Source organism: Dendrobates tinctorius, unplaced genomic scaffold (genome assembly GCF_039654945.1).
Source record: "Dendrobates tinctorius isolate UK_male_01 unplaced genomic scaffold, ASM3965494v1 ptg000019l, whole genome shotgun sequence".
Taxonomy (NCBI): domain Eukaryota; kingdom Metazoa; phylum Chordata; class Amphibia; order Anura; family Dendrobatidae; genus Dendrobates; species Dendrobates tinctorius.
The window spans coordinates 52833929-52861908 of record NW_027361687.1 but is presented as its reverse complement, the minus strand read 5'-3'; the positions used below and the strand labels follow the sequence as shown (position 1 = coordinate 52861908).

The following is a 27980-nucleotide window of genomic DNA, read 5'->3' as shown; positions in this document are numbered from 1 at the left end:
ATGTCCTCCAGCTGGGGCCTCCAGCAATCATCTGTAATCTGTGGATAACCTGGCAGCAAATGTCTGCTTTCCCTGCAGAGCCTCACCAGGATAAATGAAGTATTACAATTATGAATATCAAATCATTAGGTTGTTTGTGAAATGTAGGTCAGAAGGACAGGTCCTCCAGATGCTCTTTGAAACCACTTTCCATTCTAGACAAGAGATGACAATGGTGAACATAAACCTTCCTTGTATTAACTTGACAACCTATCTGGTAGTTAAAGGGCTATTCCCAACCTTGCAAATTTTCAGGACTGGTAAGGTTTTCAAAGATTATATAGGGTTAACTTGCGCTAAAGGGTACACAGGTTATATGCAAAACATCCAGCTAAAACAAATCCAATGACCCAATGAGAGGGCGAATTACCTTGAATAAACTTTGGTTGGCTCCTTAGCTATTTTCTGCCTGTCACGTGATATATCACGTGACTGTGACGTCACGCAAGGTCCTGTAGCGTTTTGGGACCTTGCAGGCTTGCCCCTTATGCGGCATCTGTAAGCTGCATAGGTCGGCGCTTCATATCTCCAGCCGCACGCTAGTTTCCGGCCGGGACAGCGGCATGCAGGGAGATTAGATCCCCTTCTTTGCATCAGAGACAACTGCTATCTCAGAGCGACCGACTATCAGTGGAAAGGACCTTTTCTTTGAATTCACTCCTGAAGATTCTCTTCCTCGGCATAATTCCTCCTTTGCCAACCAAAGTTTATTCAAGGTAATTCGCCCTCTCATTGGGTCATTGGATTTGTTTTAGCTGGATGTTTTGCATATAACCTGTGTACCCTTTAGCGCAAGTTAACCCTATATAATTTTATTTTAAATGTTTGGGCAAATTGAGTGGTTTTTTGTCCTATTACTTGCTGCTGTGCACTCCAAGGTCTTGCGCTTAGCGCCGTTAGGTATTTTACATTTATAGGTTTTCAAAGATGGCTGATAACTTTCCAAGTTAGGATTACATTTTTAAGTACATTGTGGACAATCATACCAATTAGTAGACCTTCTGCTAATGGTGAAATGCACTAAGAATCTTTACTTTATCATCAATAGTACCTAACACCCATCTCAAAAGTCACAGGATGTTACTACCAACCCCTAAAAAATAGGATAATAACATCAAATTATCTGACTAATAAACCAACATGGTTCTTCCCCTGGCAACCAGAGCGACAACCACCCAAGATCTAGTTGAATGTACATGTTATGCATGTTGGGCCTTAACCTCCACTTACGGTCAGTCATCAAAAAGGTCTGACTTTTCATCAATGTACCAAGGAATCATTTGTTGGCCCATACTTTGACATAATGATGGGCCAAAAGAGACAAGACGATTTGATGGATGAACGATCTGTAAGAACATTGATCTTGTGCAACCCTAGATAGCTCCACAATGGTCTTAGCTGTTATCTTGATTAAGCCATCGGGTTGCTGGTCTTCCTATTCACCTTGTTCCTTCTATTCTTCCAACCATGATATCCTTCTCCAGTGATTGCTCTATTTGTATGATGTTTCATAGTAGGCGAGAGTCCCACAAACTGGGTTATAAATGGAGAAGGGTTTATGAAAACCCAGCTTGAAAGTGGCAGTCAGAGAGCCCAACTCTGGTCATCAGGCTGATGGTGTAATGGACAGTGAAGATCTCATAACTAAGCAATAGAAATCTAGTAAATGCTATAGGTGACCCATAATTTACACACAATCGGTGAACAATACATTTTTGTTACTTAGACAATCTATCTCAGAGACAGCATCAATTAGACACTTCCTCCTATCGTTCCCACTGAGAGGCATGGGACTGGCGTGTTTAGGCTGGTTACACCAAAAATAGATTTTAGAATTGCATTATGCAAATGCAGCCGCTTGGTAAGACAGATTGAAGCAGGAGAATATTTTTAGCTTAGGTATAAATAACAACCCAAAAGCTAATTTCTGCAGCATATAAAAACATTCAGTTTCAAACTCACACCATGTTGATTATGAAATTTTTTGGTTAAGAAGAAAAACATCTCAAACGACTAAGCTGTTGAGTATTGTACCACTTATCTCCAATGCCCCCCGGGTACTTGCACTTGTCCACTCATAACATCCTTCCCACTAATCATGTTCTTCAATTGTTTTTCAAATTAAAATTGAAAATGAACGGATCTATATGAGGAAGAGCACAGTCGCTCCTGTGCCCTTTGAAGATTTTAGACCATTACTGAGGGTATCAACTAAACAGAAGAAAACCATCACAGTATGGTTGGGTTATTGACTACCCACCATCTTCTTTGAGTTTGTTGCAGTGTCATGTAATATTGCATTGTTTGGCTACTTTAAGACTGGTGTCAAATATTTTGCAATTTACCTTTACGGATATTACTTACTATTTTAACTTTTAATCTTATTTAGGCCATAAGCCCTTGATCAGCTGGCCTTCTGTCCACATAGTACTCTCGTATATACATTGTTGGCAGATCGACCATATACATCAATCTCTTCCAAAAAAAACTCTGTACCTGTACTAGATTTCTGATTGACCACTCGGTGCATCATTGACCACAAAAGACTGCAAACACAATACACCATTGATCACCTATGACCAGGTTCTGTATTTACCCCAAGACCCAAATCTAAATTTATTACTCAATGCAAAGAACAAGATGTTAAAAACACTGGGAAAATAGGTTTTTATTTATCCATTGACCATAGATCTGAATATCATTATTCAGGTTCTGAAACTACCACTGAAACTCAGGGACCCATATGTGGAGTAACTACTTAAAACCCATATCACATTGTTTAGAAATTCTATAACCACTAAGGACCCCTTACCAATAGTGATTAAAACCACTGATAACCAGAGACTAGGTTTTGAGTTTACTCATAAAGACTGAGATTGAGACCACCTACCACCAGGGAATGAGTTCTGTATGAATCATTAGGAACATCTCAAGCATCAGGACTGTGGAGAAGAAGCTATCACGAGGAAAAGGAAGATAAAATAACATGAGGAATAGTGGACCAACATAAGTGGATTAATAAGGACCACATTGTCACCTAGGTTTTGGATTTAACACTGGACAGCGGAGACCCATATTTGGCTTAACTACTAAACACCAACCACCACAGGCTGAAAGTTACGTGCCGATATTGTAGCCAGGAGATATTTTGTACAGGAAACTATCCCTGAATGAGTTGGGTGCAAACATACAGATGTGGCATGGGTGTCAACAACAATGCTTCCTCCTTACCAAAAGTATCAAAGTGAATATCTAATGCCAGTTTATTGATGCCTACTAATCACCTCTCGTGATTGACTAGTGATACTTCTATTGTGTGTACCTAAAGTAGGAGAATGAGAAGGCAAGCACCCTAGGAGCTAGGAATCAATGTCGGTGAAACTTGATTGGTGAGTGGATACTGGATACACATTTAAGTACCCTCTTATTAACTGTACAGCCCGGCATGGGCACACAAGTGGTTATTTTTACAAGCCGAGTACCTTTTAAATGCTAATTTTGAATAAATGCATCCCTGCTACAATGGGAAGAGTGGCTGCAGGAGAGGATGAATATGTGTCATTTTCTTCCATCTCTGCGTAAGAATAGAGCAGGCCTTTCACATTTTTAGCAGCGCCTGCCTCCCACTCAGCTCTCTAGATACTGAAATAGAAGCTGAAAACATGCAGGAGAGAACAGACAGAGTTGTGAAACCCACCATGAAAAATGACAGCATGAGTTTACCTGACTGAGCATCTGCAGTAGGGGGTTTTAACACTTGCATTGTCGGAGAGAAACAGAATCTGAAGACGTAATTATTACTGATTTGTGTCTGTAGAATATAACTAATGTTTCCTGAACACTTAGAAGGGTTGATCGAACCTCATAAGAAAATCTTAAAAAGTAAAATGCAACATCATAATGTCCGAGGAATCCAATAACTATTAGGGTATGCCGTTTAGTTGAAAAGTCCTTCTACGAGGCAAAGTCAAAATCTCTTGCATTTAATGGGATCCAAAATTCTCATTGACATCAATGAGAGAAGCAATTAACAACGACCCATGAAGCCATATCAGTCCTTATGCAAACCTACAGTGGCATGTAAAAATTTGGACACCCCCAGTCTTAATTACTGTTATTGTAAACAGATAAGCAAATTGAAGATTAAATAATCTCTAAAAGGCCAAATGGCACATTTTCCTTTGCATTTTAGGAAAAAAATATAATAAATATAATATAACACATATATGTATTTTTTTTACATTTTATAGATTGTAAAATGGGCAGATGCAAAACTTTGGGCACACTTGGAAATTTGTGTGCTCAGATAATGTTGACTAAGGTTTCAGACCTTAATTAGTCTTTTAGGGTTATGGCTTGTTCACTATCATCGTAAGGAAAGGCCAGGTGATGCAAATTTACCAGCTTTATAAAAGCTCAGCCTCCTCTAACCTTCTGCCAAGAAAAAGAAGCCATTGGTTCTTCTAAGCAACTGCCTTGCACCCTGAAAATGAAAATGGTGGAGACCCACAAAGCAGGACAAGTTATAAGAAGATAACAAAGTGTTTTCAAGTTGCTCTTTCCTCAGTTCTATATGCAATTAAGGAATGGAAGTTAACAGTAACAGTGGAGGCCAAGATAAGGTCTGGAAGACCAAGCAAAATTTCAGTGAGAGCTGCTTGTAGAATTGCTAAAAAGGCAAATCAGAACCCCCACTTGACTGCAAAAGACCTTCAGATCTGTTTTTTTCCCCCATTGATTTGCATTAGTGGCGGATTTTGACTGATGGTCGGCCGTTGGGTCCGTTATTTGACGGATCCGTGAGAATTTTAGCGGCTCCCGGGCGGACCAGACGGACACTGCAACTTTTTTTTGGTTGACGGTCCGCTATTTTTTAACTACGCATGTCCGAAAGGTGAAAGCCGGAAGCAGTTTTACCCCTGAAATGCTGTCCCGGGAGCCGCTAAAATTCTCTCTCTCTCTCTCTCCACGGATACCTTTAAAATTCAACCTTCGCCAGATCCGTAAACACAATGGAGTGCCACACGTTGCAGTCAATCCGCCGACGGATCCGTTTTCCGCCATTTTCGCGGATTACAACTGATCTGAAAAACGGATGTGTGAAACAGGCTTTACCTGACTGTGGAGTTGTGGTACATTGTTCTACTGATCAGAGAAACCTACACAAATGTGGCCTTCATGGAAAAATCATCAGAGTCAGAAGTATAAAGAACATCAAAACAAGTCTGATGTATTCTGGAAACAAGTTCTGTTGACCGATGCAGTTAAAATAGAACTCTTTGACCACAATGATCAAAGCTATGTGTGAAGGAAAAAAGGCACAACATTTCATGAAAAGAACGTCAACTATTAAGCATAAGGTGGATCAATCATGCTTTGAGGTTGTGTTGCAGCCAATGGCACAGGGAATATTTCACAGGTAGAGGGAAGAATGGATTCCATGAGATTTCAACAAATTCTTGATGCAAACATAACATCATCTGTAAAAAAGCTGAAGTTGAAAAGAGGATGGGCTTCTACAAATGGATAATGATCCTAAACACACAAATTCCACAATTGACAAACTCAAAAGTCGCAAGCTGAAGGTTTCAAAATGGCCCTCACAGTCCCCTGATCTGAACATCAATGAAAATCTGTGGCTAGACCTCAAAATAGCAGAGGATGCAAGCTGACCCAGTAATCTCACAGAACTGGAAACATTTTCCAAGAAAGAATGGATGAAAGACTCTTGTCTGGCTACAAAAACATTTAAAAGCCGTGATACTTTCAAAAGGGGATGCTACTAGGTACTAACCATGCAGGGTGACCAAACTTTTGCATTGACCCATTTTCATTTTTGCAATTTTTAATATATAAAAGATGAATATATATATATATATATATATATATATATATATATATATATATATACTGCTCAAAAAATAAAGGAAACACAAACAGTCTGGTGCAAATGGAATAGTGTTCCCTTTATTTTTTTGAGCAGTATATATATATCCTTTAGACTAAAATACAAAGGAAGTGTGTCATCTTTAACTTTAGGCCTTTTAGAGATCAATTAATCTTCGACTTGCTTAACTGTTCACAACAACAGTAATTTAAACCATGGGTGCCTGTTATGATTGAGTCACCGTAGGAGGCAGACACAAAAATAGAAGCTACGTCCAGAAAACCAGAGAAGTTGGCAACTATCAGATTGCAGACCCCTGAACCTATCAACACAACTAGCAGTAGCCGTGGGGGGTTCCTACGATGCCCTAGACCCCTCGATCACAGCCGGAGCGCTAAATAGCCTAAAGACAGAAAAGGAAATCTAAACTCCCCCAGAGCAGACCCCAAAGTAAAAGGCAGCCCCCAACATATAATGACGGTGAAGCAAGATGAAAAAACACTCACACAGATAGAAAGATAGGCTGAGCAAACGATGGGGCCCAAGCTAACTAAACAGAAAAGGAAAGGAAGGTTGCTGTCTGCAATCTGCCAAAACCCTATCAAAGACATAAGCCAACAAGCTGATATGAAAAAGACCCTGAAGCAGCTAGGCTTCAAAAACTAAATCAGCACTCAGGTATTTTCAGAAGACAGAGCTAAAGGAATTCAGCACACCCCAGCAGGGAATGGCAGAAATCCAGAAAAACAAAGCAAAGCAGAAAACTTAGCTTTTAGAGGAGCAGGAATTCAGACTGGTCTCCAAGGATCCCACAGAGAAATCACCCGCAGGGCAGAAGGGCGTCGGCAGCCTTATATCCAGTCAGTAACTCCACTCAGCCAGTCATCATCATCAGACTCAGGTGTTTGATAATCAGGCTCACTACCTTTCTTTACCAGAAGAGGGAGTTCCTCGGGCCTCAGTAGTGAAGGGGAAAATGAACTCACAACAGTACCTCCCCCTTGAGGAGGGGTCACCGAACCCTCAACCACGCCACCAGGGCGATCAGGGTGAGCCTGATGAAAGGCACGCACCAATCTTTTGGCATGAATATCAGAGACAGAGACACAGGAATTATCCTCCTGACCATAACCCTTCCACTTAACCAAATACTGGTGTCTCCGTCTAGCCAGACGGGAATCCAGTACTTTCTCTACCTCATATTCCATGTTACCTTCAACCAATACAGGGTCTGGAGGTGCCACCCCCAGAACAACAGGTTCAACAAACCTCTTCAACAAAGATTTATGGAACACATTATGGATTTTAAATATGACAGGAAGAGCCAAACGAAAAGAGACTGGATTAATAATCTCCAAAATCTTGTAAGGTCCAATAAATCTAGGCTTAAACTTAGGAGAAGCCACCTTCATAGCAATATTTTTTGATGATAACCACACCATATCACCAACCTTAAACCGGGGACCAATGGTCCTATGTCGGTTGGAAAACCGCTGGGCCTTTTCCTGGGAGAGAGATAACTTATCCACCACTTGGTCCCAGATCTCGTGCATTCTCTCCACCACATTGTCAACACCTGGGCAGGCAGAGGGCTCCACCTGCCCTGAAGAAAATCGAGGATGAAACCCAAAGTTACAATAAAAAGGTGACATCAAAGTGGCAGAACTAGCTCTATTATTTAAAGCAAATTCGGCCAAGGGCAAAAATGAAACCCAATCATCCTGATCAGCAGAAATAAAACATCTCAAATATGACTCCAAGGTCTGGTTTGTTCTCTCTGTCTGCCCATTGGTCTGAGGGTGAAAAGCAGAGGAGAAGGACAACTGAATTCCCAGCTTGGAACAGAAAGTTCTCCAAAATCTAGACACAAACTGGACTCCTCTGTCAGATACAATGTTCTCAGGAATCCCGTGCAAGCGAACCACCTGTTGTAAAAACAGGGGCACCAACTCAGAGGAAGACGGCAACTTAGGGAGTGGTACAAGATGAACCATCTTAGAGAACCTATCACAAATCACCCAAATAACAGTCATCCTTTGAGAGACAGGCATATCAGAGATGAAATCCATTGAAATATGGGTCCATGGCCTCTTGGGGACAGGCAAAGGCATCAACAACCCACTAGAGCAAGAACACGATTTAGACAGGGAGCACGTCCCACAGGACTGCACAAAATTCCTGACATCACGAGACAAGGAGGGCCACCAAAAAGACCGACTCACCAGATCTCTAGTACCAAAAATACCTGGATGACCAGCCAAAGCAGAGCAATGAACTTCAGACATCACGCTCTTCTTCCACTGGTCAGGAACATACAACTTTCCACTGGGACAACGCTCAGGTTTGTCCTCCTGGAACTCTTCCAGAGCACGTCTCAAAACGGGCGAGATGGCAGAAAGAACTACCCCTTTGCCTAAGATGGTAGCAGGCTTGGTCACCACAGGAGAATCAGCAAAGAAGCTCCTAGAGAGGGCGTCTGCCTTGACATTCTTAGTTCCAGGAAGAAAAGAAACCACAAAATCAAAACGTGTAAAAAACAAGGCCCACCTAGCCTGTCTAGGGTTCAAGCGCTTAGCCGACTCTAGGTAAATCAAATTCTTGTGGTCAGTGAGGACCACGACTTGATGCTTAGCTCCCTCCAACCAATGTCTCCACTCCTCAAATGCCCATTTCATGGCCAACAGTTCCCTATTCCCCACATCATAGTTCCGTTCAGATGGAGAGAACTTTCGAGAAAAGAAAGCACAGGGATTCATTTTAGATGTTACAGGATCCTTTTGGGACAAAACAGCTCCTGCACCAATCTCAGAAGCATCCACCTCTACCTGGAACGGAAGTGAGACATCAGGTTGCCGCAAAACCGGGGCGGAGGTGAATCTTCGCTTCAGCTCCTGAAAGGAAGAAACAGCCTCCGGAGACCAATTTAACACATCAGCACCCTTCTTAGTCAAATCAGTCAATGGCTTGGCAATACTAGAAAATTTTGCTATAAATTTCCGATAAAAATTAGCAAAACCCAAAAACTTCTGGAGGGCCTTCAAAGAAGTGGGCTGAACCCAATCGTAAATGGCCTGTATCTTGGCCGGGTCCATTTCAATAGTTGACGGGGACAAAATAAATCCCAAAAAAGAAATCCTCTGTACTCCAAAAAGGCATTTAGATCCTTTGACATACAGGGAATTCTCCCTCAAGATCCGGAACACAGTCCGAATATGTTCCACATGAGAATCCCAATCCTTGGAGAAGATCAAAATATCATCCAGATAGATAATCAAAAATTTATCGACAAAATCTCGGAAAATATCGTTCATGAAGCACTGGAAGACAGAAGGGGCATTAGTGAGCACAAAAGGCATCACCAGGTACTCAAAATGTCCCACCGGAGTATTAAACGCCGTCTTCCATTCATCCCCATGCTTAATGCGAATAAGATTATACGCCCCCCTGAGGTCAAGCTTGGTAAACCAGCAAGCACCTATAACTCTGGAGAATAGATCAGAAATCAGGGGTAACGGATACTGATATTTAACAGTAATTTTGTTGAGTGCACGATAATCAATACAAGGTCTTAATGATCCCTCCTTTTTGGCTACAAAAAAAAAACCGGCACCTAAGGGTGACGAGGATGGTCTAATATGACCCTTCTCCAACGCCTCCTTAATATAGGATCGCATAGCCTCGTGCTCGGGTACAGATAAATTGAAGAGCCGACCCTTGGGAAATTTACACCCCGGGCTCAGTTCAATTGCACAGTCATAACTCCTATGAGAAGGCAGAGACGCAGACTCATTCTCACTAAATACATCATAAAAGTCCGCCAAATAATCAGGAACATCATGCGACTGAGGAGAGGTGGAAAACACCGGAGCCTCACTAAAGGCACACCGACAACCCCAACTCACCACAGACACAGATTTCCAATCCAAAACTGGATTATGAATTTGTAACCAGGGAAACCCCAGAACAATGGTATCATGCAAATTATGCAACACCAAAAATCTGCAATTTTCTTGATGGTCTGGGGCGACCCGCATTACCACCTGGGTCCAAAACGGAGGTTTATTTTTAGCCAAAGGAGTAGCATCAATCCCCCTCAAAGGGATAGGCGTCTGCAGAGGTGTCATCGGAAATCCACAACGTTTAGCAAAATCCAAGTCCATTAGGTTTAGGGCTGCTCCCGAATCCACAAAAGCCTTGGCGGAAAATGTGGACAGGGAGAAGATCAGAGTAATAGCCAGAAGAAACTTAGGTTGAACACCACCAACAGAAAACGTGTGTGCAAAGCGTTTCTCTCGTTTAGGACAGACAGAAATAATATGCGAGGCATCTCCACAGAAAAAACACAACTTATTATGCCTTCTGAACTCCTGACGCTGCTCTCTGGAAAAAACTCTATCACATTGCATAGGTTCAGACATTTGTTCAACAGGTGGCAACACCTCTCGTGCAGCTTTGCGTTCGCGCAAACGCCGATCAACCTGAATGGCTAATGACATAGAATCGTCAAGACCAGAGGGAACAGGAAATCCCACCATAGTATCTTTTACGGGTTCTGACAACCCCTTCCGAAAGAGAGCAGCCAAGGCATTATCATTCCAGGTAGTAAGTACTGCCCACTTTCGGAATTTTTGACAGTACAATTCTGCAGAATCACGACCCTGGTTCAATGCCAGCAGGGTCTTTTCAGCCTGATCAATGGCATTAGGTTTGTCATACAACAACCCCAAGGCCTGAAAAAATGCGTTCACATTAGTTAGAATAGGATCATCTGGTTTCAAAGAAAACGCCCAATCCTGGGGATCTCCACGCAGCAAAGAGATGACAATTTTAACCTGCTGCGCGGAGCTCCCTGACGAATTAGGCTTCAAGGCAAAAAATAATTTACAATTATTTTTGAAATTCAAAAATTTAGACCGATCCCCAAAAAATACATCAGGTGTAGGAATCTTTGGTTCAGCAGCATGTGAATGAGCAAGGTAGGCGGAAATTCCCCGCACTTCCGCAGCGAGCTGCTCCACACGATCAGACAATTGCTTTATCTCCATTGAGAGAAAAAAAAATTCCCCCTACGGCCTCAGAGATATAGAGGAAAAAATATACACACTTTTTTTTTTTTTACAATTCTTTCCTGCTATTGAGTACCCTAGGATCTGCGGTATGGCGATTCTGTTATGATTGAGTCACCGTAGGAGGCAGACACAAAAATAGAAGCTACGTCCAGAAAACCAGAGAAGTTGGCAACTATCAGATTGCAGACCCCTGAACCTATCAACACAACTAGCAGTAGCCGTGGGGGGTTCCTACGATGCCCTAGACCCCTCGATCACAGCCGGAGCGCTAAATAGCCTAAAGACAGAAAAGGAAATCTAAACTCCCCCAGAGCAGACCCCAAAGTAAAAGGCAGCCCCCAACATATAATGACGGTGAAGCAAGATGAAAAAACACTCACACAGATAGAAAGATAGGCTGAGCAAACGATGGGGCCCAAGCTAACTAAACAGAAAAGGAAAGGAAGGTTGCTGTCTGCAATCTGCCAAAACCCTATCAAAGACATAAGCCAACAAGCTGATATGAAAAAGACCCTGAAGCAGCTAGGCTTCAAAAACTAAATCAGCACTCAGGTATTTTCAGAAGACAGAGCTAAAGGAATTCAGCACACCCCAGCAGGGAATGGCAGAAATCCAGAAAAACAAAGCAAAACAAAGTCAAAGCACCAATGCAAAAAGCCGAGCAGAAAACTTAGCTTTTAGAGGAGCAGGAATTCAGACTGGTCTCCAAGGATCCCACAGAGAAATCACCCGCAGGGCAGAAGGGCGTCGGCAGCCTTATATCCAGTCAGTAACTCCACTCAGCCAGTCATCATCATCAGACTCAGGTGTTTGATAATCAGGCTCACTACCTTTCTTTACCAGAAGAGGGAGTTCCTCAGGCCTCAGTAGTGAAGGGAAAAATTAACTCACAACAGGTGCCCAAACTTTTACATGCCACTGTATGTGTCACAGATTTTCCATGACAGAAAGAGAGCGCATTTTCCACAGGCGGTAAACCACTTTCCTTCAGCGCTATTATCGGGACTTTGCTTATGACATATTGGGATTTTATTATACTTACCTTATGAACACACTTCTATTAACATAATCCGTCTGATGAAGGTCAATAAAGACCGAAACGTTACATTTTCTTTGGATTATAGAATTGAAATAAAATAATTTTGATCAGCAACTAAAATGGAGTGCCGGATTATCCGTTTTTTAATATTTATACAAGGGAGTGGTAACCCTTCATCCGGGCACCATTAAAGAAAAAAAGGAGTGACGTGTCAGCTTCAACCTATTTCCATGACAGAAAGGCGCAAGAAGACTGCAGCATCTGATTTCTCCTACCCCTACACGGATTAGAAGGCCTTCACCTTCTTATTAAACAATGTAAATTTCTTTTGGCAATGCAGGGGCTAATCTGCTCTGTTGAGAGCTCCTGGCCTGGAGTGTTAAGGCTCTCAGCTGTGCACTGTTAGCCACTCCCATCTCCTATACAAACTGGGTCCTGGCTAGCACTACTAGTCAAAGCTAGCTTAGGCTTCATGGCTGGAGGTTGTTTTTGGCTTATAGAAGGCGTGTGGTGGATTTATCTGTGACTGTTGCTAGGTTTTGAGAGTGTGATAATTCACTTTCTTCTCCTACTTTGGTTCAACCCCATCCTTCACTCCCCGTTTCTTTCATCGGTTTTATGTTTGAGTATTTTTGTATGTTTGGAATTTTTCGTTACCCGTTCATATTACCTTGTTAGTTTGGTTGGTGTATTGCGGTACACTACTACACCCCTTTTCCCTGGGTGGGGGAAGAGTACAGACTGAATGCGGATTCAGGAGCTAAGGCAAGGTTTGTTGCCCCATCATCTTCACCATCAGAAGTAATCCAGGGAACAGGGCGAGCTAGGGCGCTCCTAGTATTAGGGACAGGGAAGGAGCCCCTGATCCCTGTGTCTTTGTTCCAGTACCTTGTCTCGCACCATTACCTTGTCTGAACTCAGTCCTACCTCTGTCTGTTAGTCTCCTTGTCTGTGCTCCTTTCCCTGCCGTGTTTATCCTTGTGTCCCCTCCTCCTGCCTGTGCTCCGTACTCTTGCGACTCTGCTTATGTTCCTCACTCTTGCGGCTCTGCCTGCTCTGTACTCTTGTAACTCTGTCTGTGCTCCGTACCTTTGCGGCTCTACTTATGCTCTGCACTCTTGCGGCTCTGCCTGTGCTCTGTACTCTTGCGGCTCTGCTTATGCTCCGCACTCTTGCGGCTCTGCTTATGCTCCGCACTCTTGCGGCTCTGCCTGTGCTCCGTACTTTTGTGACTCTTCCTGTGCTCCGCACCCTTGCAGTTCTGCTTCTGCTGCTGCAGAGACTCTTGCTGTTAACTGCAGCTTCTCACCGCAACCTTGCGGTTCTTCACCTCCTGTGTGAACAGGTCTCTACCTGTCCCTTCCATACACCATTCCTTCCTGTCAGTACCAGTACCCAGTACCTGCACTCGCAGTGTGAACAGGTCTTTACCTGTTCCTCCATACACCATTCCTTCCTATCATTACCACTACCTGCACCAGCTGTGTGAACAACAGGACCCTACCTATTCCATACACCACTCCGTCCTACCCGTGTCCCTGTGCCTTCCAGTTGATTCCTGTCTTTGTGTCTCAGCCATGCCCGCCTGCCAGTGCCTCAGCCGTGCCTGCCTGCCAGTGTCTCAACTGTGCCCGCCTGCCAGTGTCTCAGCCTTGCCCGCCTGCCAGTGTCTGAGCCATGCCCGCATGCCAGTGTCTCAGCCGTGCCCGCCTGTCAGTGTCTCAGCCGTGCCCGCCTGCCAGTGTCTCAGCCGTGCCCACCTGCCAGTGTCTCAGCTGTACCCGCCTTACTTACTTGCCTGTCTGCTACTCATGCATGTCAACCATACCATCTCCCCAAGTGGGATCAGCAGCCACAGCCAAACACCACCCTGGAGTAGCACCTGGCAGCTACCTGCCGCACAAGCTTGACCTCACCATCAGAGGCTCCAGTGAAAACCAAGGCAGCTGTCTTAGTTACACCACTTCCACGGTAGTCTGGTTTGTGGTTCAATGGGGCCACAACCCCCTGGATCACGCCCATCAGTCAGGGCGGGAGCATGACAGTTTGCACAGTTATCCCATGTCCTTCCGCTTGCAGAGCATGATGAACTTTTTCCTTGCCCATATGAGCAACCGGAAGAATTTGTTCCGATAAGGGTAGTTCAGATTGTTGATACACCAGACCCCATCATAGTCTCTAATACTATCTACAAGCAACTGCTGGCTTATGAGAAGCTCAACCCAGCAGACCCGCCTATGTTCTATGGGAATCCTAAAGAGTGCCAAGGGTTCCTGGAGCAGTGCTTGCACTACATCTAGATGAATGCAGCCTGTTTCCCCTTTGATTGGGTCAAGGTGGGATACATCATGTCCTACCTGGCCGAAGATGCTTTGATATGGATCCCTCCCCTCTTATCATCACGGACCTAGAGGCCTTCCTGGTGGCCTTCCGTAAAGCCTTTGATGTACCTAGTCCAGCTACTCCTATCAAGTCTTCCCTTTCCTGATCCAAGAGGCGCTCCAGACGGACGAAACAGGTGAGGAAATCGCCACATCAGACCACGACCGTCTGAAACCCTCCTGTTCCTCTACCCGTTAAAGCAGCTACTCGAGCTGAACCCAAGAAGACTGATAAGAGTGGGCTGGCAAAGCAGCATCCTAAAACCAGTCATAAAAAGGGCAAACTGTTTTGCTGCGGTTGTGAGGAACACCCGGACGGCCTCTGTCCAAAGGATCTAAAGCTCCAGAACCTTGGGCCAGTAGGAGAGACTGCCCTTGGTGAGAGTACCTCCCCTCCACTAGAGTATGTGACTGTTCCAGTGACTTGTGGGAGCTTCGGCCCTGCAGATGTATTCAAGCTGCAAGCCAGATGGAGTCTGTGTGTGGTTCCTGCTCAACAGCTCCAGAATCCAGTGAGGGTGTTTGGTGATGGCCGAGCCCTACCTATGAACAGTCCAGTGTTGGAGGGACGACTACAGCTCCTATTCAGAGCGTTAAACACGGAGAAGTTTATTTTCCACTCGCTGACCAGTTGGCCCATCAGTTGTTCTGAGCCGGGAACTCAGCGTGGTGCTGCATTTGGAGCTACCTTGTCACCAGAGGTATCTAGTTCCAATATTGCAAGGTCAGTCTACAGTGTTGTCACCTTCTCCACCTGATCTGCTGGTTATTAAGTCATGGTGTGCTGACGCCACTGAAGAAAAGGAAGCAGTGGCGCCCTCTCCACACACCTCCTGTGACCAGTTCCCAGGAACATCCCTGTCACTTGAAAATTTTCCTCTAGGCCATGGGCAGAAGATGGATCCTGTGAGGATGCCTTCAGATTCCATGTCGCAGGTGGATGAAGAAGTTGAAGAAGAAGCCTTTGTATCTCTTTTTCACCAACCCGGAGGAAGAGGTCCAACTTTCTTTAGGCAACGGGCAGAAGATGGATCCTATGTGAGTACCCTCAGCTTCCATGTGGCTGGTTGGTGAAGATGTCCAGGCGCAGGTGCTCCCCTCTGATCCAAAGGAGCAGCCCCAGTTTTCTCGGGATAACGGCCTGAAGTTGGACCCACTGAGGGTGTCTTAAGTTTTCAAGTGGCCAGCTGATGTAGAGGTCAAATCTGGAGCTTCAGAGTCCCTGCTTTCTGCAAATCAGGAGGAAGAGGTCCATGTCATTGTACCCTCTGTGTTGGAAGCTGACCTCCCTGGGCACAAAGAGACTTGGCGGTCTGAGATCTCTGATGTCACACCTACTTCATTCTACCTAAGAGATGTTATGATGGCTCCCTCTGTGTATGCTCCTATCCTTCTTCTACAGGTCATCCTGGAGGGCTTGAAGAAGAGGGGGCGTAAAGGGGAGGTACTGTTACAACCCTGCTAATGTGTCTCTGACCAATTACCAAGAGGCCTCTAGTATTTAGTGCAGCTCCACCCAGTGGAACCTGCCTGTGCAATGTGTTAACTCAGTTAGTGTCTTGCTACTGAGCTGCCAGGTCCAGTCCTGTGTTTCTCCTTCTCTGAAGGCTTCACTCCTAGCTTTGCCTTGTACCTGTCTGTCCCCTGATGAAGGAGTAACCCTCCGAAATGGTCGTTGGGGTGGGCTGCTGACTGCTGGAACCTTTGCCCGCCATTTCATTAGGTAATTCATGCTTCTTCTCTTGCTACTCTGCTTCTTAGGCGTCATATACCTGTCTAACCATGGTGAATGATCACCTGCTATCTGATAATGATCTGTGTATTTAGCTGCCTACTTGATGGATGGAGCTTGAATGAGACTTTTTTGGCAGTGCACTCCTATTTGCCATACATTGCTATGCACTTTGCGATAATTTAGTAACTTTATGTATTTATTCCTTGTTATTGCATAGGTTCTGATTGTACAGCAACCCCTTGTTATCCATGCGGTGTGCGGTTTCCGCACTTCATTGTCCACTTCCCCCCACTTGTATCTGGATTTGTCTTAATAAAAACTATTGATTTTACTTTGGACTTATAGTCGCCTTTTTGGAGCATTGCTCAGTTTGTTCCCTTGGTAGATTGCGATTGTCCTTATTGTCCATCTATTTGTGTCTGCTATTGAATTATGCTGATTTCCTAATATTTAAAATGCAGATATTTGTCAAAGGCATTTTTATTCTTGTGACTCTGCCTATGCTCCGCACTCTTGCGGCTCTGCTTGCTCTGTACTCTTGTGACTCTGCCTGTGCTCCGTACTCTTGTGACTCTTCCTGTGCTCCACATCCTTGCGGTTCTGCTTCTGCTGCTGCAGAGACTCTTGCTGTTAACTGCAGCTTCTCACCGCAACCTTGCGGTTCTTCACCTTCTGTGTGAACAGGTCTCTACCTGTCCCTTCCATACAACATTCCTTCCTGTCAGTACCAGTACCTGCACCCACTGTGTGAACAGGTTTCTACCCGTTCCTCCAAACACCATTCCTTCCTGTCAGTAACAGTACCTGCACCCACTGTGTGAACAAGTCTCTACCTGTTCCTCCATACACCATTCCTTCCTATCAGTAACAGTACCTGCACCAGCTGTGTGAACAAGACCCTACCTATTCCATACACTACTCCTTCCTGCCCGTGTCCCTGTGCCTTCCAGTTGGTTCCTGTCTTTGTGTCTCAGCTGTGCCCGCCTGCCAGTGCCTCAGCCGTGCCCACCTGCCAGTGTCTCAGCCATGCTCGCCTGCCAGTGTCTCAGCTGTGCCCGCCTGCCAGTGTCTCAGCCGTGCCCTCCTGCCTGGGTCTCAGCTGTGCCCGCCGTGCTTACTTGCCTGTCTGCTACTCGTGCCTGTCACCCATACCGTCTCCCCAAGTGGGATCAGCAGCCACAGCCAGACACCACCCTGGAGTGGCACCTGGCAGCTGCCTTCCGCACAAGCCTGACCCCACCATCAGAGGCTCCAGTGAAAACCAAGGCAGCTGTCTTAGTCACGCCCCTTCCAGGGTAGTCTGGTTTGTGGCCCAGTGGGGCCACAACCCCCTGGCTCACGCCAACCAGTCAGGGCGTGAGCATGAGACCAACTACATTGAAACCCTCTGTAGTCTGATCCTACAACCATGTTGCTTCACTTCTTCTATCTGTTAAGACCAGCATTAATGGAGCTCACATAGGTAATATGTCCCAGTGATATTCATTTTTATGCCCAGAATATTTTATTTTAGGGTAAACCCTTTAAGTGAACACGTTATGACAAACAGTGCCATGTTAGATCAACACAGAAGTAGCATCCCAGTCGTCATATAGCACCATTATTGTCACAGTAAAATCATAAAGTTCAAGAAAGCAAAGCACTGCCGCCAGCTCGTCAGAAATAGATGCACAGAGTTGATCAAAAGTAACCGCTTAGAAGCAATTACCCAAATCTTCGGGTGCTCACCACAGAAAAAACAATAGTGCAATATCCAAAAAGATGAAGATGGTGGCACTCATCAGATTAAAATCCATGCTTTATTAGTCAAACTTGTAAAATTACATCTTCAGCTGGAGGGAGGGCACTGTTCAGCGCGAAACGGCCTTCGTCCTCATACTCCACTGCCCTCCCTCCAGCTGAAGTTGTAATTTTACAAGTTTGACTAATAAAGCATGGATTTTAATCTGATGAGTGCCACCTTCTTCATCTTTTTGGAGATTGTCACAATAAAAGCTACCATATATCTTAAAATCTTATGATGCAATCAATTTTGGCGGGATCATCTGATGGGTATGCAGAGGCCTTACTACTTTCCCACAACAGAAGAAGTCATAATGTACGATGCCGAGAAACCATACATGCCAAATATAGCCATAGGCACTCATTCACCAACTGGAGGTCAAAATAGTGTCCTCCTCCTTGTCTCAGGATGCTATGCATTGGAACTTTCTTTTTAATGTATCGCAAAATACTGCTCTTACAGTGGGTCAATGCAAAAAAAAAAAAAATTAAAAAAGGTACCATACATTACAGATTTTATTTTTACATTGTGGCCAAAAGGAAATATTTTAGGAAGAATGGCATGTGTTGGAGCCTTCCTCCTGACTATATTGGTTGTGGGATAACACCTTTACGTAATAGAACTGTGGCTTCGCCCATGATTTGTTAAAGTTCGCCATGATAGTTGCAACTATTAATGGAAATGCTGATGGCACTCTTGTATCACGATAATGTCGCAATTTTATGCAGGTAACAACGTGGAGCCTTGTTTCGTCATCTAGTACAGCGGTTCCCAAACTTTTTTGCACCAGGGACCGGCTTCAAGCAAGACCATTCTTCCATGGCCCGGCAGGGCGGGGATGGAGATGTGGCAGGGGAGGGGCTTTGGTCATAAGGGGGCGGGGCTATGGACGGGGTTGTAGTTTAGTAGTGCATACTTATCATTTAATTATTACATTTATAATGTGAATGTGACTCAATTCACCATAGGTTTTGAATGAGTGGGAGCACCGGGCTTGTTTCCCTGTATCAGTGGGAGCACTGGGCTTGTTTTCCTTCAACAAGACAGTCCCATCTAGGGGTGATGGAAGACAGCAACACCCTTGTATGCTTGGCTCCGCTCCCACCCTTGTATGCATGGCTCCTCTCCCACCCTTGTGTGCATGGCTCCGCTCCCACCCTTGTATGCATGGCTCCTCTCCCACCCTTGTGTGCATGGCTCCGCTCCCACCCTTGTGTGCATGGCTTCGCTCCCACCCTTGTGTGCATGGCTCCGCTCCCACCCTTGTGTGCATGGCTCCGCTCCCACCCTTGTGTGCATGGCTCCGCTCCCACCCTTGTGTGCATGGCTCTGCTTCCACCCTTGTATGCATGGCTGAGCTCCCCCGTCCTCCCCCATCATACTTACCCTCACACCGTCGCTGAACTTCCCTGCATCTCTATCCTGGCGCGTCAGCTTCTTCCTGTGCGGAACAGTCACATAGTACCGCTCATTAACCCCTTTCTGCCATGAGACATACTATCCCGTCCATGTGCCCTGGGACTTAATTCCCAGGGATGGGATAGTACGTCATAGCGATCAGCGGCGCTCATGTGGTGAGCGCCGCTGATCGCGGCCGGGTGTCAGCTGATTATCACAGCTGACACCCGGCACAATGTGCCCGGGGCGGTCACGGACCGCCCCCGACACGTTAACCCCTTGTACACCGCGATCAAACACGATCGCGGTGTACCTGGGGTTAAAGGGAAGCATCGGCAGGGAGGGGGCTCCCTCCATGCTTCCCTGAGCCCCCCACGGCAGCGCAATGTGCAGCGCTGCTGCGAGGGCTCTTTCCCTACAGGCCCCCGGATCTAACATGGCGACGGGGACCTTTGGGGGCCTGTAGGGAGCTGACTTCCTCACTGCCTGCAAAGCGCAGGCATGAGGAAGTCTGCAGCAGTGCCTGTGACAGATCGCTGATCTGTGATGTGACAGATCAGCGATCTGTCACAGGACAGTGATGTCCCACCTGGGACAATGTAATAAAGTTAAAAAAAAAGTGTAAAAATAATTTTAAAAAAATCGCTAAATAAATTAGTAAAAAAAAAATATTCCCCAATAAATTTTTTGAAAAAAAAAAAAAAAGTACAATAAAAGTACACATATTTGGTATCGCCGCGTCCGTAACGACCCGCCCTATAAAAATGTCCCATTAGTTAACCCCTTCAGTGAACCCCTTAAAAAATAAAAATAAAAAACGAAGCAAAAAATAATGATTTATTATCATACCGCCGAACAAAAAGTGCAATAACGTGCGATCAAAAAGACACATATAAATATCCATGGTACCGCTGAAAACGTCAGCTTGTCCCGCAAAAGACGAGCTGCCTTACAGCGTCATCTGCAAAAAAATAAAAAAGTTATACCTCGCAGAATAAAGCGATGCAAAAATAATTATTTTTTATATAAAATAGTTTTCATTGCATAAAAGCGCCAAAACATAAAAAAACGACCTAAATGAGGTATCGCTGTAACCGTACTGACCCGAAGAATAAAACCGCTTTATCAATTTTACCGCATGCGGAATGGTGTAAACGCACCCCCCCAAAAGAAATTCATGAAACGCTAGTTTTTGTTCATTCTGCGTCCCAAAAATCGGAATAAAACGCAATCAAAAAATGTCACATGCCCGAAAATGGTACCAATAAATACGTCAACTTGTCCCGCAAAGAATAAGACCTCACATGACTCGGTGGGTCAAAATACGGAAAAATTATAGCTCTCACTATGTGGCGATGCAAAAACTATTTTTACAATAAAAAGCGTCTTTTAGCGTGTGACAGCTGCCAAACATAAAAACCGCCATAAATAGTAAATCAAACCCCCGGTTATCACCCCCTTAGTTAGGGAAAAATAATAAAATAAAAAGAAAATGTCTTTATTTCCATTTTCCCTTTAGGGCTATGGTTAGGGATAGGGCTAGGGTTAGGGCTAAGATTAGGGTTAGGGGTGTGTTGGGGTTAGGGTTGGAGTTATAATTGGGGGGTTTCCACTGTTTGGGCACATCAGGGGCTCTCCAAATGCAACATGTCGTCTGATCTCAATTCCAGCCAATTCTGCATTGAAAAAGTCAAATGGTGATCCTTCCCTTCCAAGCTCTGCCATGTGCCCAAACAGTGTTTTACCCACACATATAGGGTATCAGCATACTCAGGACAAATTGCAAAACAACTTTTGGGGTCCAATTTCTCCTGTTACCCTTAGGAAAATAAAAAATTGGGGGCAAAAATATCATTTTTGTGGAAAAAAAAGATTTTTTTATTTTCACGCCCAGGCGTTATAAACTTCTGTGAAGCACTTGGGGGTTCAAAGTGCTCACCACACATCTAGATAAGTTCCGTGGGGGGTCTAGTTTCCAAAATGGGGTCACTTGTGGAGAGTTTCAATAGTTTAGGTACATCAGGGGCTCTCCAAACGCACATGACACCCGCAGACCAATCCATCAAAGTCTGCATTCCAAAACGTCACTACTTCCCTTCCAAGCCCCGCCGTGTCCCCATAAAGTAGTTTTCTCCCACATATGAGGTATCAGGGTACTCAGGACAAATTGGACAACAACTTTTGGGGTCCAATTTCTCCTGTTACCCTTGGGAAAATAAAAAAATTGGAGACTAATTGATCATGTTTGTGGAAAAGATACGATTTTTTTATTTTCATGCCTGGGCATTATAAACTTCTGTGAAGCCCTTGGGGGTTCAAAGTGCTCACCACACATCTATATAAGTTCCTTAGGGGGTCTAGTTTCCAAAATGGGGTCATTTGTGGGTGGTTTCCACTGTTTAGGTACATCCGGGGCTCTCCAAAAGCAACATGACACCCGCAGACCATTCCATCAAAGTCTGCATTCCAAAACGTCACTACTTCCCTTCCGAGCCCCGACGTGTGTCCATACAGTAGTTTTCTCCCACATATGAGGTATCAGCGTACTCAGGACAAATTGGACAACTACTTTTGGGGTCCAATTTCTCCTTGTACCCTTGGGAAAATAAAAAAATTGGTGACTAAAGATCATGTTTGTGGAAAAAATACAATTTTTTTATTTTCACGCCCGGGCGTTATAAACTTCTGTGAAGCACGGGGGGGTTCAAAGTGCTCACCACACATCTAGATAAGTTCCTTGTGGGGTCTAGTTTCCAAAATGGTGTCATTTGTGGGGGGTTTCTACTGTTTTGGTACATCAGGGGCTTTCCAAACGCGACATGGTGTCCTATCTCAATTCCAGCCAAAAACGTCAAATGGCGCTGCTTCCCTTCCGAGCTCTGCCATGCGCCCAAATAGTGGTTTACCCCCACATGTGGGGTATTAGCGCACTCAGCACAAATTGCACAATATCTTTTAGGGTCCTGTTACTCTTGGAAAAATAAGAATTGAGGGTGAAAAGATCATTTTTGTGGAAAAAATATGATTTTTTAATTGTACGGCTGTATGTTATAAACTTCTGTGAAGCCCTTGTGGGTTCAAAGTTCTCACCACATATCTAGATAAGTTCCTTGGTGGTCTAGTTTCCAAAATGGGGTCACTTGTAGGGGGTTTCCACTGTTTAGGTACATCAGGGGCTCTCCAAACGCGACATGGCGTCCGATCTGAATTCCAGCCAATTTTGCATTGAAAAAGTCAAACAGCGCTCCTTCCCTTCTGAGCTCTGCCATGCGCCGAAACAGTGGTTCCCCCCCACATATCAGGTATCAGCGTACTCAGGACAAATTGCATAATAACTTTTGCTGTCCAATTTCTCCTGTTATTCTTGGTAAAATAAAAAAAATTGAACCTGAAGTATTTTTTTTGTGAAAAAAAGTTAAATGTTCATTTTTTTTTAAATATTCAAAAAATTCCTGTGACGCACCTAAAGGGTTAATAAACTTCTTGAATGTGGTTTTGAGCACCTTAAGGCGTGCAGTTTTTAGAATGGTGTCACTTTTGGGTATTTTCTATCATATAGACCCCTCAAAGTGGCTTCAAATGTGATGTGGTCGTAAAAATAAAATGGTGTTGCAAAAATGAGAAATCGCTGTTCAATTTTTAACCCTTATAGCTTCCTAACAAAAATAATTTTGGTTCCAAAATTGTGCTGATGTAAAGTAAACATGTGGGAAATGTTATTTATTAAGTTTTTTGTGTGCCGTATCTCTGTGATTTAAGGGCATAAAAATTCAAATTTGAAAAATTGCAAAATTTTCGCCAAATTTCCGTTTTTTTCACAAATAAACGCAAGTTATATGAATTAAATTTTACCACCAACATGAAGTACAATATGTCACGAGAAAACAGTGTCAGAATCACCGGGATCCATGGAAGCGTTCCAGAGTTATTACCTCATAAAGGGACAGTGGTCAGAATTGTAAAAATTGGCCCGGTCATGAACGTGCAAACCACCCTTGGGGCTCAAGGGGTTAAGGTCATGAATATGGACGCTACGCCTATGCGAGTGGAGTCGCTTCCATATTCATGACCTTAATGAGCGGTACTACGTGACCGCTCAGCACTGGATGAAGCTGTCGCACCCGACAGGGGTGCAGGAACTGAGGGTGAATATCGATGTCTTCTGGAAGCTGGTGGTTGCAGCAGTCACTACAGTGCTACAGCCGCCAGCTCCCCTTGTGTCCTGCATTCTGAGCCGTGGCTCCGCGGACCGGCAACAGAACTGCAACGGCCCGGTCCTGAGCCACGGACTGGTGGTTGGGGACCCCTGATCTACTACACATGGAAGAAGTGGTTGTACTACAACAAAATGAGGGAATCACTGTCCATTGTCCCACAAATATAGGTAGAAAAATACTTGTCCTGGGCATTTGAGCATGGATTCTTGTACGGTCATCAGTGTGCTATTCTCAGAGTCTAAACTTACAAAACAGCTCCCTGGTCAGATGAGAACGGCACCATAGAAAAGCATGTGGGACATTACGATTGAGCAAATTGCAGAGGTGAACAATCTGTAACCTTTCTCTTTTGTTTTTTGTCTGCTTTTCTCCAACCACCCACAATTACATCTCGTCACTACACACATACTCTAATGGAAATACATTTGTATTACAGAACCATTCAAAAAGACGTTTTCTACTGATGCCAAGGTCATCGCACCAAGAACTTAATAGACAGATGATTTATCCTCCACTTTCATTGGTCCTTCACAATCCCAGCTCAGAAAATAAGGATTTTGCTGCAGATGTATGATGGTACTTAACAAGTGACAATGGATATTGTCACAAATTACCAGGGAGGATATATTCGTATATCCCACCGCTTGCACCACTTTGTCACATACCCGCTTCTCAGCATGTGATTTGGGGTTGCGCCTGCAAGGGTTAATCTATCTCCTCTAGCTCAGTCCAACATTCAACCTCTGTTCTATGCTGCAGTGGGGGCATAAATCACACCCTGACACAAACCACACACCCCGCTCATACACGCTGCCACCACTCACCGAACACACGGGCGATGAGTCCCGGAAGTAATTCTACTACTATGTGCCAGTCACCAGGAGCGCACACTATAAGGCTATGGATTCTTTAGAGCAACAAGGTTCAGACTTATTAAAGTTTTAAGCTTTAATATAAAAGGTACAGTACTTACAATAAAAATGATATAAAAATGGAAATAAAAAGTGACATACAAATATGCAAAAATAGTGATAAAATAAAAGGGAGAAAACTTACAGAAATATCAAACTTTGAAATCTGGTACTCTGTCCCTGAGAGAGGGAGAAATATGAACTGCAGCACAAGAGCTGTCCATGCTGCCCCCACATGTGAACCTTTTTCTTTGTGTGTAGGCCTAATTTATAGATTTATTCAGGGATCAGGTTTCTAGACCAGCCTCTCATGTTAATATTCTAATTGCTGGTTTGTGACTGGACCATGGTTATTTTAGCAATGAATACTTCATTTTTCTCTAAAACTCTTTGTGTAACCTTTCTCATAGATAGATAGTGTCATTATTCAATTGGCATCTCTCTTCAAAAGAGCTGAAGGTGTGAAATGTTTCCACTTAGTGGTTCTCAGTAAAGCCCCCTGGTGAGATTGGAGACAGGAGACTGCCTTCTCAGGATAAGATAGGTCATGACCTGTGTGGAGAGCTGCAGTCTAAGGACAGATGTTAATTTACTGCTGGTCATTCATCCATACATATACATATTTCACTACAAATATACTTTACTAAAAGGTCTTTCTAGGACTCAAACAATAATGTCTTATCAATGTTTCATTGCTAAAGGTGGGATATAATTCATTAGCAGAATATGTAGACCACTTGGGAAGTGTGGCGTAGATGTCAATGAAGGTAGCTGCATGCTGCATCAGTGTTAGGAAAATAGTTTGTGGGTGGGGGTGTTTTATTTTCTTATTAATTTTAGACTAGACTAAAGTTGTCCGACTCTGCCAATATTGGCAAGATCACCTGACCGTCTAATTTTTATGGGGGTTTTCTAATTATACCCTGAAAGATAATGTCGGGATAGAGAAGGACTCACCAAGTTGGATTTCAAAAAGCCGACCCTTTTGTTCTCCAGTAGATAAGCCACTACCAGAGGAGTCTGACAGCCACTCTAATAGAGTTCACAGGCGCACTCAGCAATGCAGAGTTTTCGTTTATGGGGGACTCAAAACAGACCGCTATCGAATGTGTGAATGGGGCTTATAGGGAATCTATCACCAGCAAAGAGGACTTAATCTGCAGGTTAATAGCTATATTAACCTGCCCGGCACCCACATTTACCTGTGGGAAGAAAATTCTCTTTATTCTCCCTGCCAGCATTCAGTTTCAGTCACGGGGGCGGCGCCGATTCGGTCACCACTCTGAGAAAATAGAGCGGTGGTCATAACAACACCCCAGGCCCTGACTGACAATAGCTCTGCATTACGGTAGGGCTTGAACCAGCAAAGGCTCTCTCCTGTGACTGAAATCGATACTGGGTAGGATAAAGTTAATTTTCTTACAAGCGCATTAGGCTATGTGCAGGTGCCGGGCAGGTTAGTAACACTATTAACCTACAGATTAAGCCCATATCTGCAGGTTAATAGCATTGTTTTTGCTGGTGACAGGTTCCCTTTAAAACCAAGATAGATTGTCCCCATGTAGAGCAGTCTTTCTCTCTCATCTTGGTGAATTTGTAGCAAAAGTTGTTGATTTATATAATTGTTGAGCCTTACAGTCAAAATTAAACAAAATGTGAAGGCGGTGGGTGTGGACCCACTGCGTCATGGGCAGGGCTTACCCTGGAGGGGTGTGATTAAGTGACTACCTGATTTTTGCTTGAGCCTCTTGTGGTGAGGATAGGCTTGGCCACAGGTACTCCCTGGACCTGCAGCAGCTGACTCCCAGGTCAAATGAAGAAAGGTGGAGAACAGAGGGAAGAAGACAGAAGACTAGTCATACAGTCCACGGTTGGGGCATGCAGCACTGCTTCACAAAACTAGGCTGAGATCAGGAGTGGAGAGTTCAGACAGAGTGAGTAAACAGGGGAGACAAGACAAAACACTAGCCTGAATGCTGGAGACGAACAGGAACAGGAACCTAAGTTCAGGCAGGGAACATGAGAAGGAGCAGCTTAGTATATGCCCTGTTGGCAGGACACATGTGACAGGTTTACTGCGGCAGTGAGGAGCCAGAAGACTGCAGCATCTGATTTCTCCTACTCCTGCACTGTTTAGAAGCACATCATCTTCATGTTACACGGTGCAGGCTTCTTTTAGCAGTTCAGGGGTTAATCTGCCCAGTTGAGAGCTCCTGGAGGATTCCCTGCATTAAAGGTACTGTCACACTTAGCGATGTACCAGCAATCCCGACCAGCGATATGACGTGGTCAGGATCGCTGGTACATCGCTAAGTGGTCGCTAGTGAGCTGCCACACAGGCAGATCTCACCAGCGACATCGCTGGGGACGGGGATCGCTACTTACCTGTCACACTAGGCAATCCTGCGTCCTCCCGCCCGGCTCCACGCTCGTCTCTCCACAGGAAGCTGACGACGAGAAACAGTCCTGAACGTTCTCGCGCGATCAGCGATAACCAGCGGGGGAACGGGTCGTAGGTATCAGGCACAGCGATATCGCTAGCAATATCGCTATAACAAGTTATAGCAATATTGCTAGCGATATCGCTTAATGTGACAGTACCTTAAGTCTCAACTGTTCACTGTTAGCCACTCCCATCTCCTATATAATTTGGGCCCTGGCTATCACTCATTGTCAGAGTTAGCTTGTGTTGCATGGCAGGAGGTTATTTGGGAAGGCATTTGGTTGATTTATATGTGACTGTTGCTAGGTTTTGGGTGTGTGCCAATTCCCCTTCTCTCCCCTCCCCAAAGTATACCTCTGTTATTTGTGAGTATATTTGTATGATTGGTATTTTCCTATATCCTTGTTAATATTACCTTGTTGGTGTATTATGGTATCCTACTACTCCCCTCTTCCCTGGGTGGGGCAAGGGTACAGACCGAGGGCGGATTCAGGAGCTAAGGAAAGGTATGTGGCCCCGACGTCTTCACCATCAGAAGTAATTTGGGGAACAGGGCAAACTAGGGCACCACTAGCATTAGGGACAGGGAAGGGGGCCATGGTTCCGGGACACCTGACAACAGAATCGTGACAACATAGCATGATCTGGCCACGACTCCTTATAGCCAGGTGGAGACAGCAGGAATATGCAGAAGAGTTGAAAGTGCTGTATAAAGGTACTCACCATGGTGGCCTGATATGGGAAGCAGAACAGCAAACACAGCGGGTGCCACGGCACTGGAAAAACATGCGAGTTACCACCGTGACACAAAAGTTCTTCATTCTTTTCGCTATGACCTGTCAAATAAAAAGCAGATACCATCTGAAATATTGGTCTAGATCTGCCTTATACTCAGATACCTCGTCTTGTCAGTATAACCCTCCCCAATTGTATCTGCAAGGTTGTAAATCTGTCAGCAATCCAGAATGTACTAAAATTTGTTTGCACATATCAGCATTCATGATGTCTTCGATCTAAAATAAATACATTTAAAATATTGTTCTGCATGCCAAAGCTTGAGCTGATCTTCCGTCATGTT

General features: G+C 44.5%; 1 protein-coding gene across 1 annotated transcript in view; it reads right to left on the bottom strand.

The window, feature by feature from the left end:
* The window catches only part of ANKRD34A (ankyrin repeat domain 34A), a 79916-nt gene extending 52195 nt beyond the window's left edge, over positions 1–27721 (bottom strand). Inside the window, exon 1 of the mRNA XM_073567041.1 lies at positions 27626–27721. The gene's annotated coding sequence lies outside the window, so the exon portion shown is untranslated. The remainder of the gene's footprint in view (positions 1–27625) is intronic.
* Between the last annotated feature and the right edge of the window lie 259 nt (positions 27722–27980).